We start from the raw sequence: 11386 nt of genomic DNA, 5'->3' as shown, positions 1-11386 counted from the left end.
TTACAAAATTCAGTCACAACATCCAGTCAAGCTCTGTCATTTATAAACAATTTAAATTCTTCCAGAGATAAAATATTTCTCAATTTCAAGTCCTTCTGCATCATTCCAGGTCTATGGGCCAGAGGATTTAAAGCCTTTTTCCCAGTTCAGTTCTGACAGGATCTGCATCAGGATGAAGTCCTGAGAACGCCGGTCATATCAGTTAAAGTTTCTACGCATATGTAGACATAAATATGTCAGCAGAAGTCCAAGAATAGATTTGTAGATAAAGCCTACTAGTTTACAGAGATGGAGAATTGTGTATGAAGAGCAGTGATCTACACTATAGCAGCAATCAGTGATAAACAGCATCCAAGACTTCAGCATTTAGATGTTGAAGTCTTTGGGTTGATCTGTTCTCCATGAAGCGACGCCTCCAGCTGAGTTTTCTCCTGCTTCAGACCCTTCTGGCTCCTCTGATGCTCTTCAGCTCTTCAGCTCCAGGCTTTCTGACCGGAGATGGTTGGTGTGTCTCTGCTGAACCACTTCCTGGTTGATGTGGCTGATAGTTTTAAACCGTCATCCTGCTCAAACACCCCGTTACCATCCATGTTCTGGTTTCAGTCCATCAGGTTTTTATTTTTAACGAGGCCCAGAGGAGAGCTGCTGGAGATTAGCGGCCCCTGCAACCCTGCAGCTAGAGACAGTGGATGTTTGTCCTGGTATTTCTAAGAGGCCATGAAGGCTGGAAAAAGGCTGCAGGGAACCGGCCCACAGCATCACTGATCCTCCTCCGTACTTAACAGAAAGCTCAGTCCTAGAAACCAGTTAAAGTCGCGGTGGAGTGTAACTCTGCATGTTTACGTTGGTGAAGGTGGGACAGAAATGCAGCGTCTAATGGCTGGCATGTTCGCTCGCCTTTCCCATTTCGAAGAGAGGCCAGTTAACGGTTCCTTGACACTTTGATCAACTTAAAGTATGAATTACTGAAAAGCTTCACTTATATTCATTCTATGTGGCTGGTTAAGGGAGGCAGTGTGGCGGCAGTGATTTAAAACAATCATTAATGTGGGAGTTTTTCCGCTCTGAATAAATGTAATCAGGGTTAATTTTAACATTTATTTAATTTAATTTTAATTTTAATATATATTTGTATATATATATATATATTTGCACATCTTTACCAGAGTTAACTAAAGATGGAGGAGACTCTCAACACCTCTAAAACATTTTTATATTTCTACATTTCAAAGTGATTATTCCTGCGCATTTTTGTGTCCTAATTTCCCCTCTAATGAAACTCCTCCTGATTGCTAATCAAAGGGGGCCAATCAGAGTAAAGCAGGTTTTATCTGTAGCAGCGGAATCATATTAAGAATAATCCTGATTTTTATAAATCCTAACATAATCCAATTTTAATATATATATATATATATATATATATATATATATATATATATATATATATATATATATATATATATATATTTGCACATTTACCATTTACCATGAAAATTAATGCAACTTACTGTGATTTTTCTAGATGTATGCAAACGAAATTTCGTTCTGTACGCACTTTGTGCATACAGAATGACGAATAAAGCTGTCTATGTCTATGTCTAACTTCTCGAAAATTTTTATATTTCTACATTTCAAAGTGATTAAGATTAGAAACAGTCAAACGTGTCCTAATTTCCCCCTCTAATGAAACTCCTCCTGATTGCTAATCAAAGGGGGCGGAGCCTGTGAGGGTGCTGACTGTGGCCAATCAGAGTAAACCAGGTTTTATCTGTAGCAGCGGAATAATACTAAGAATAATCCTGATTTTTATAAATCCTGACATAATCCAGCTCGGCACCCCGGGGACTTTCTCCGACCCTCCTGTCACGTCTGCATGGAGCTCACCACAGGACGCCTTTGTCGTCTAGTCGTGGAAACTTTCCTTACATGTGTTTTCAATCTGTGCTGGGAACAGCTGGGATTATCTCAGCCATCGGGCAGTTTCCCAGGAAGCTGCCAGGCTGCTCGTTAGCAGGGAAGTCACTGATTTAAGGAGGTCTTAGAGAGATCCTTGAAGGTTGAAGCTTCAGACTTTATGTTCTGCTGTCCTTTGCATCGTAGCGAACAGGAAGCCCGTTAGCTCTGAGATGGAAAAGCTAAGCGGCGCTCGCCCCCCCGGGGGTTCCTCTTTCCTCTTAGCGCTGGTATTTTCTGCTGAGCTGAGCTGGAACGCCGCAGCTCGCTGTGGAGCCAGACCGTTTAAATACGCGGGCCTGGTCTGGCGCTCTGACAAACAGGAGTGGGATCTGATCTGGGTTCTGGTTTCCCAGCATCTTCTAGGAGGAGAATTCATATTTTCCAAACCGTCCGAGGTCTGCTTAAGACATCATCTCATCAGCGAGGAGCCAGCAGAGTTCAGCGGCCGACCATGTTCTCCGCTGACTGATCTGTTTCTGAAAGCAAACACAGAGTCAGGAGGTTCCTTTAGACACGAGCCGCTTCACAGAGGAACCTCCAGAAGGGCTTCTCCACGGAGAACCACTATCTAAAGTTAGAAACTGGCATTTATTAAAATGTTGGCACAGTTTAAGTCGCAGAGAAAGTGAGTCAATTTTTCATGAATTTATGTGACGTGATTTTAGATTCAGGCTCTTGGTCGGGGTTGAAAACCCTGATTTCATTCATGTTGTTCATACTGAAGCTTAAATAAAACACACTATGGGGGGTGGGGGGTGGGGGGGGGTGTCAGTCGCTTCGTGGACAGTAGTTGTCTTGCAATCAGAAGGTTGTAGGTTTGATTCCAGCTTCCACTTGTCACATATTAATGTGCCCTTGGGCAAGGCACTTAATTCCGTATTTTTCCTACTGATCCACATATCGCTGTGAGTGACGTGCTTTGAGGGATTGCTGTAACAGGGAGAAAGTTCAGTCTGTTTATCAACTTCATAATTAATTATTAATTAAGAAATCTTAATGTTTAATTTCAGGTCCAACAGTAAATGTTTTTATCTCTGTGTCAGAGTAATAAATAAATAAATAAATATATATATATATATATATATATATATATATATATATATATATATACATATGTGTGTGTGTGTATATATATATATAATATACATGTGTGTGTGTGTGTATATATATATAATATACATATGTGTGTGTGTGACACACAAACATCGGAATATCGGTTATTGGACATGACCACAATATTACTATCGGATTTCGACATCACCCCAAATTGTCATATCGGTGAAACTCTACTGTACTTTTTTCTGTTTATGTGATTTTGTCTGGCTCCACTTTCAACTATCTATAAGTAAAACATTCAGATGTATGCATGCATTAGATCTCCTCAGTGTAACAGCTGTACATGATTTCCCTGTTTACCGACACGGTTCTCCAGGTTGTTATATGATGTCAGGAGGAGCAGCTGTTGAACATCTAGCATTCTGGAGGGTCGGCGTTTAATTCCTGTCCTCCTCTCTCTGAATGTTGACGTGTTTCTGGGTTTATCACAGATGAATCTCCACATCAGTCCAGGTTGGGCAGGTCACGGTCATTCCAAAAAAAAATTTAAACTTTTTTAGAAGTTTGAAGACGTTTAGCTTCCCATCCAGGAAGCTTTCTCAATTCAAATGTCTGGAGTAGTGTGGAGCTCCAAGCTTTTTAGTATTTCCTAACAAAGGCCTTGTAATGGTTACCTGACTCCGCCAGATAGATTTGCTCCGCATATCCATCTGGAAACCTTCCGTTGAAGTAATTTTGGGAAGGGGTGAAAATACTGGTTAGCTGATTGGCCTATGTTGGTGATAGACAAGCCAAATAAACCAATCAGATCAACGAAGCATATGACATACTCGTCAACATGCTTCGACGACGAAAACACAACCACAAGCCAAGCTACTCTTGCTGCTGCAGGTAAAGGCTCGTTAGCTCAGCAAAGAAATACTCTGTAATTCCGATAAAACTTGCTCGATAGCCACGCCAACGCTAGTTTCATCGGCTGAAGCCGCCATGTTGTTTAGACTGAACTGTTGCGCTTCTCGTTGCGTCACACCTCAACCCGCCTCAAAGCCAACGCTGATTGGACGTTCGTTTGGTGAACGGCTCCAAATTTTCTTTAACGGAGAGTAGCCAGACTGATCTGCGAGTGAAACCTTGAAAGCTCGCGAGATCAGGATGGTCTCACGAGGCTATTGTAATGGCTTAGATAACATGCAAATTAACCTGAAACTGGTCCACGCCCTTAGTAATGGGGAGTCGTTAGGGCCTGGCTTACAAAAGCAATGTTTTTATCACCCGTATGGGGGTGAGGATTGACTACTCCAGACATTTTGAACATCTTCAAACTGCGGAAAAAAAGTCCAGTTGTTTTGTTTTTTAATATTTTTTGGGTTGGGCAGGTTGTTCTGGCTCGGTTCTCTGGTCCCAGAACCACAGCAGCTCATTAGGACGCATTTCTGGGAAAGGAGCCGTCACAAGGGCTGATGAACCAATCAGAGGCAGACATGGAGCTAGTGGCGCTAGAGATACATTACAATGTGGATGCTAATAAATGTAATAATTCCTTTAGACTCTGGGAGACGTTTTAATTTAACAAAGACCGGCTCACATAAACATATTTCTATGACTTAATTTAAACAAACAGTTGCGGTTATAAACAAAGAGTCTTTAGGACGCCACCTGCTGGATAACTGCTGGTTCTGATTAAATCTTAAATTCCAGCAGGGGCATTTTGGAGGCACTAGGAGGAAAGACGTTCTTTTGTGAGAGGTCAACTCAGAAGTGTTGGCGTCCACTGCTGAATGTTTTCTAGCTTTTAACGTGACAGAACTTCATCAGCAGGATAAAGCATTAACGTCTCTGACTGCAGCTGCAGATTCCTGACGAAAGCCGCTGTTATCTGCGAGGAAGGACCGGTTCCCCTGTTAGCACCTCAGTCTGGGTTTCCACATGGTCATAACTGTGTGCTGAAACAATGGGCCGCTCCGAGCCAGGCCCTCTCCCCCAGCATGGCCGGGTTCTGATTAGATCCTGATGTAGACCTGCTTTGTGTCGCTCTCTGAGCACGCAGCCTTTGTTTGTGTTCCTCCTCTCGGCTTTCGCCCTGATCTGTGATGCTTGTCTGGGGTTCACGGTGGTTCTGTCCAAACGGATCACAGCGGGAAGCAGATGATGAGAACATCTTGATTGGCTGACTGCCGCGCCTCATGATGATGAAGTTCTGAGCATTTAATGGACCTCAGAGGGAAGCTGGTTTGTGGTGGAGGGGGGGGCTTGATGGCGTAATTGTAGTTTTAAAATTTCAGCGTTCCTGAAGAGTGATGGTTGGCGCTCCTGATGGGAGGCGGTCAGGCTCTCTCTGAGGACCTCATAGTTTCCAGTCCTCCCAGACATCTGCGACTGGAGCTGGTTGTGTTCTTCACTGAGGAGAATTTCCTCCTTCTGGCCTTTTAAAAGCTGAAAGTCACCGGGGCGACCGGCAGCACGGCGGTGCCAACAAGTTGCCTCAGCGCTGTTGTGGCTGCAGTGCCAGGAAACATTTGAAAGAGGTGTGACCCTGAAGCTCTGCCAGCTGCAGATCTTTCCAATCCAGCCTGATGTCACCTTCCACATCTTTACCTTCAGTCTGGAGCTGAAAACATGACACACCAGATGTGAGCTCTGTCACGTTTTCACGCTGCCTTTTCACAACCGAGTCCTCCTTAAACCGTTGTCCATCCAGAGACTTCAGCCTCCTTCTCCATCTCCTAACCCAGAACCTTCAGGTCCGGTCCAGCATCCCGACCAGATGAACCCAGCTGCAGCTCTTAGAGCTGGGATCAAAATTATTCATACCCCTGACAGACTTAGATTTAAATTGTTTTTATTCAACTAAGAAGTTTGTTTCTGACATTAAATGCAGTGACGCTCAAAGATGCCCTAAGATAAAATTAGCCTCCATGGCTAACTGGAGTTTAGGACTCATGTTACTTAATATGCTCTGTCCCATCTCAAATAGATAAATAAACAAAAGATAGTAAGACGATGCTTTATTTTGTCATTATACATCGGGCTGGACGATAATTGAATAACAATATATATCGACTGATAGACGTATATCGATGGTAGAAAAAAATGGTCTTTAAAAAGTTAAATAGAATAAACGTTTTTCCTTTCTTATGCATCAGAGCCAATCATGTAGGTTAATATTATATCATTACATCCTCCCAACCAATCACAGCGCAGGCCCAGGAAAAAAAGGGGGGAAAAAAAAGAAAGAAGAAAAAAAAAGGAAAAAAAAAAGGATTGCTTTGCCCCCTTCAGAGAGCACAAGCTCTCTTTTTTTCTTTTTTAAAAACTTGAAGGTTTGGTAAAACGTTGGTAGAATAAAGGGTTGAGTTTGAATTCAGTGCATAAAATGGCCAGGGCTGCATTTGAAATACATGTTTTGAATTTGTTGATAATTATCGATATCAATCAATATGATTTCTATTTTATCGATATGCTTTTTTTCTGTATCGTCCAGACGCAATAGAACATACAATGTACATATTTCATGGATCAGATGGAGGATTAGCCTGAGCCGCTAGCCGCTAATGGCTGACCTGAGCAGCATGTTTTTTAGTGGAAGGGGAAACCGGAGCATCTGGAGGACTATCAGTGTTTAGAAATATACAAAAGATGTTTACATTGAAATAGAGTTGTTTACCAGGGATTATTTATATTCTGCTCAATAATCAGTGGAAAAAGCTTTATTGTGATCCCAGCATTAAAAACCTTCTTCTAGCTCCTGAGCAGCTTCCTGCTCAACCCCTCTGGTTTTCTTGCTGATGAGCTCCAGGTCTTTGAGGTTGGAAGGCCTCCTGAACATCACCCTAATCTTTACCTCCCTCCCCAGATTCTGGGTTTCTGTCAGGCCCGGTTGAGCCGCACCAGAACATTATTACAACTTCCTTGCTTTACTTTAAACCTAAACTTCCAGAGGTTGTGGGTGTGACGTTTCGCTGCCTCTTCAGATGCATTCACACAGCATAGCGATGCGTAATGATGCGTAGCGCAGCTCGAAGCGGGGGGGGGGGGGGGGGGGGGGGGGGCTGTTCGTCAAGCTAATAGCAGCTAGCATTAGCTTATGTTGTCCAGGAAGTTTATAGCTGCGCTGACGCACGTTCAAGAGCTTTACTGACCTTTCTATTTTACTCTCAAACATCTGTATTGTACTAACCATTACGCTTATTAAAAATTATAATGGACTAATTTCAGTGTAATCTTGGCAACTTTCAGCTCGTTACGCTGAAATGCACTAACGAGAACCCTGCTCTAAAGCAGAAGCTGGCCTCCCTACAGAGTAAGTTTGTTTCTGGGATCCTAGTCATGATCCATGTCTCCTGACCATCACAGCAACAGGAGCAGAGGAGGGTGGAGCCTCCTGGACGCCGTCCATCAGAGGACGTCTCCAGGACAGACCCAGAACTCAGAGGGACCGTATTTTGTTTCTGGGCCTGAAACACTCTAGGATGCCCCCTGAGGAGCTCAGCTGGACCTGTTGGATAAAAACAGTTCTTGCTTGTTATTTTGGGGCAACAGTGGCACAGAGTTTGTCCTGCAATTGGCGGGTTGCCGGTTCAATCCCCCACTACGATGTTTCAGTTGTTGTGTCCTTGGGCAAGACATTTCACCCGAATTTCCCGCTGCCGGTGGTCAGAGGGCCTGATGGCGCCTCTGTCAGTCTGCCCCAGGGCAGCTGTGGCTCCTAACATAGCTCACCACCGTCAGGGTGTGAATGGGTGTCGTGTAAAGTGCTTTGGGGAAATCGGACTTGATAAAGTGTTATTCAAGTACAAGCCATTTACCATTTTGTAGCTGCTTGGTCACCATCTGAATGTCTACACGGTAAATTTACATTAAACATTCATCTATGGATGCTTCAACTGCACCAAAATGAAGCTGAAAATTCCTAAATCTGACAAATGTAGAAAGGAAGGAGTGTGAACAACACAAACGAGGTCGTTGTTGACTTCAGGAAAAATCCGCCGAGTCGCCCTGCAGTGGAGCGAGTCAGCAGCATCAGGTTCCAGGGGTGCAGATCACACTCTGACCTGGTTCCTCCTCACCTCCATCTGGTGAAGAGAGCTCAACGTTTCTGACTGCTGGCAGACGCTGCCTGACCAGGGCTCAGACAACCATAAAGGCCTCTCCCACCCACATTATGAACCGTCCTCCCTGCTGCCCTCTGGCAGGAGGTCCAGAAGCTTCAAATGTAGAACAACCAGATTCCCCAACAGCTTCATTCCTCATGTCATCAGACTGATAACCTCCCCCCCCACCCCCACCCCCATACATACAAAACTACTTTACATGGTCACTGTGAACTGAACTCTACTGCACCATCATCTGGTCTGTTGTTTAAATACATCCTGCTGCCACATATAATTGCACTATTCATGTTGTCTAACAGAACTTTTCTGTACATATAAAATGTATTTTAAAGGAGACATAAAGAATAATGTTATCGTTATAACAACACTGACAACAATTTAATATGTCGTTTCTCATTTGTCCGTTGCTGCTGTGAAACACCAAGCTATATAATACACTGGAGTGCTGATTTTGCCGAAAAACTGAAGTCACTGGCCGCCATCTTGCTACTCCCTACTCTCACAGAATCCCACAGGATTTGCTTGCAATAACAAGCAGTTTTCTGGCTGTGAAAACATTTCACAGGTAATTTTACAGTCAGTGGATTTACTAACACTATCAACTACTAGGAAATTAGGTGCTGAAATATTTTACATGTTATTCATATTAAATATATATATATGTATATATAAGTATGTGTTTATGTATATATGTATACACATATGTAAATATATGTTTTTGTATATTGTTATTTATATATTTAGAAATGTTAAATATATATATTTAAATTAATAAAATGCAAAATATTTCAGCACATGACTTTCTCAGTACTTGATAGTTTTAGAACATAACATAAAAGTATATGGCATTTGACATTTTAAAAGTTTTAATCCCCCCCTGAACATGAGAAAAGCCTCGTTATTCGATGCTGTAGCGCACATATTCCCTAGTTACTGGGGGGAAATAGGGAGTACCAATATGGCGGCTGGTGGCTTCAAAGCGACTCGTTCTAACAGCCGGCTATTAGCACTCCAGTGTATAATAGAGATCAGTGCTGTGAAATGTTTACTTCCACAGGACGGGTCTATGATGTGTTCTGTTCTGGTTCTGGTCCGCTTCTCTTACTGGCCTCCATGTTTGCAGGCTGCTGCTCTTTTGCCAGAATAAAATACCAAATGATGCGCTCGGTGCTGGGAACCCTGGGAACTCTCATCTGATTGGCTCAGGAATCAGGAAGTAAACACAGGTTACACTCTGAACCGAAGTAGTTCCAGACATCTGGGTTTGAAAGGATTAAAAACGTGACATTGTTGATGGAGAGGATTGATTGTTTATATGAAATATTACTTCCATCCTGAGAAATGAGAATGATTTAGGTTGATTTTACGGTAAATTTCTTACTTATTGCTCCTTTGAATGTCCTGTGAATGTGCCGTTGAATAAGGTCTAAGTCTGTGTGGGAACGCTGTTCTCGGATCTCATGGAAAGTATTCTGAATGGACCCGGTTTTTCCTAATTGCTTTTTATCAGACCAAAGATTAGCCGCTGTTATCTCTCCGTCCTGCAGAGCCTCCATGAGGTCATGTGACTGACGACTGCTGGGTTCTTCCTTCATGTTTTTCATTTCTGAATCTAATGAGGAAAGCAGCTGGCTCCTTTGGCAGCTCTGCTGAGTTTTTTCCTGGGGGGAAAGCTTTAATCTTGGAGCTCCGGCTCACTTGAGGAGAGTTTTCCAGCTCAAACATGCCGTGACAATGACTGTTGGTATCTTCTGAGGCCTACCACACATTCCAGCTCCTTGTTTTTAATCACGTTCTTACCTGTGGGTCTCTATTCTCTACAGTGAGGACTGAGAAGGTCCTGGTTCTGTTGGCAGGAACGTGGGTTTGGTGATCACCAGGTCCAGCGTCCTCTTTTCAGATCGCTGCTGCTGCAGGAAATGTTCCCAAACCTCAGGCTTGCTGTGGCAAATATTATGATTAGGTCGGCTTTTCCAGCTTCTGCTGAATGGCTTTGGCATGCAGCTACAGAACCACATTTTCTCCTGACTCATTCAGTATCTGTCATCCCGGCTCCACGTCGTCTCCGACGCCTGAGGTGATCATCGGAGAACAAATCTTCAAATGAACGTTCTGCTTTGATGTCCTGGAGGTCCAGACGGTGGTGGAGATCAGGGAATCTGCTGAAACTGGATCTCAGTTCTCCCTTTTTTTCTCCACCACAGCATTTTAGTTATTGAAGTCCGGACTTTGACTAGACCAATAGAAAACCTCGATTCTTGTGTTTTCCAGCCCTTGTGTTGTAGATTAGCTACAGAGTTTGGGATGATGGTTCTGTTGGTGACCTAGTTTGGACCAAACTTCATCTGTTGGACAGATGGAGTCATGTTTGACTCTAAAATACTTTGGTGATCAGAGATCATAGTCCACTAACTGGCTGCTAGGAGCCCAGGTTCAAAACAAGCCCACGTCATCATCCCTCCATGACCGTGCTTTACAGCCTGAAATCTGAGAAAACTATCGCGAATCCTGATTTTTTTTTTTTCCTCCCCTCAAGTGAAACTCATACATTTAACAAGCATGAAATATGTCAAGCCTTTATTTCCTAGAAAATGTCAATCTTACAGCAGATGGATGTTTCAGAAAGCATTTTAATGTATAAATGTTTAATTAATTAATGGACATATTATGGGGTGGAGGTTAGAGCAGTACGCTTGCATTCTTAGAAGGCCACAGGAACTCGGTTTGATCCTCACAGACGGCCACCCTGAGCGTGACCCTTGACCCCAGATTGCTCCCCGTGCACCAATCATGTTGCAGAACCGCTCCCTGAAGGGAGGGTTAAACGGAGAGACACATTTTCCCACTGGGAATATAAAGGGAAATGTTTATTGAACCTCTAACCTGCTGACTGAGGCCTACAGAGTCTGAGGTGGAGCTCCTGGTTTCTGCTCATTTCCCTGAGCTTCCCGCTCTAACATTGGGCTGAACCTGCTGGATGTCCATCCTGGAAGCTGCTGAGATGTTCTCCTCTCAGGATGATGGACCTCAGCTGGTCTGGACCTGATAACCCATCCCAGGTTGATGGACAGCAGCAGTTGCTGCTCTAAGTTCATTGCTGAGGTCTTTCCACCCTGACATTGTGCTAACGCCCCTGTATGTTCCCAAGGAGCAAACAAAGAAACTTTTTTTCTCTGCTTTTACAGTCGATGAAGACGTTCCTTTTCCCGTGACTGCATGTAAATAATAAATCCCTTGCTAATCCCACCGGATCCCATCTGTTT

At 43.4% G+C, this 11386-nt stretch overlaps 1 protein-coding gene across 1 annotated transcript in view; it reads left to right on the top strand.

Annotated features, from left to right (window-relative positions):
• LOC118567221 (nuclear factor 7, brain-like) overlaps positions 1-11386 on the top strand; it is a 511141-nt gene that overhangs the window by 405903 nt on the left and 93852 nt on the right. The window lies entirely within an intron of this gene.

This window comes from Fundulus heteroclitus, chromosome 20, assembly GCF_011125445.2.
Source record: "Fundulus heteroclitus isolate FHET01 chromosome 20, MU-UCD_Fhet_4.1, whole genome shotgun sequence".
Classification (NCBI taxonomy): domain Eukaryota; kingdom Metazoa; phylum Chordata; class Actinopteri; order Cyprinodontiformes; family Fundulidae; genus Fundulus; species Fundulus heteroclitus.
This window is presented reverse-complemented; position numbering and strand designations above follow the sequence as displayed.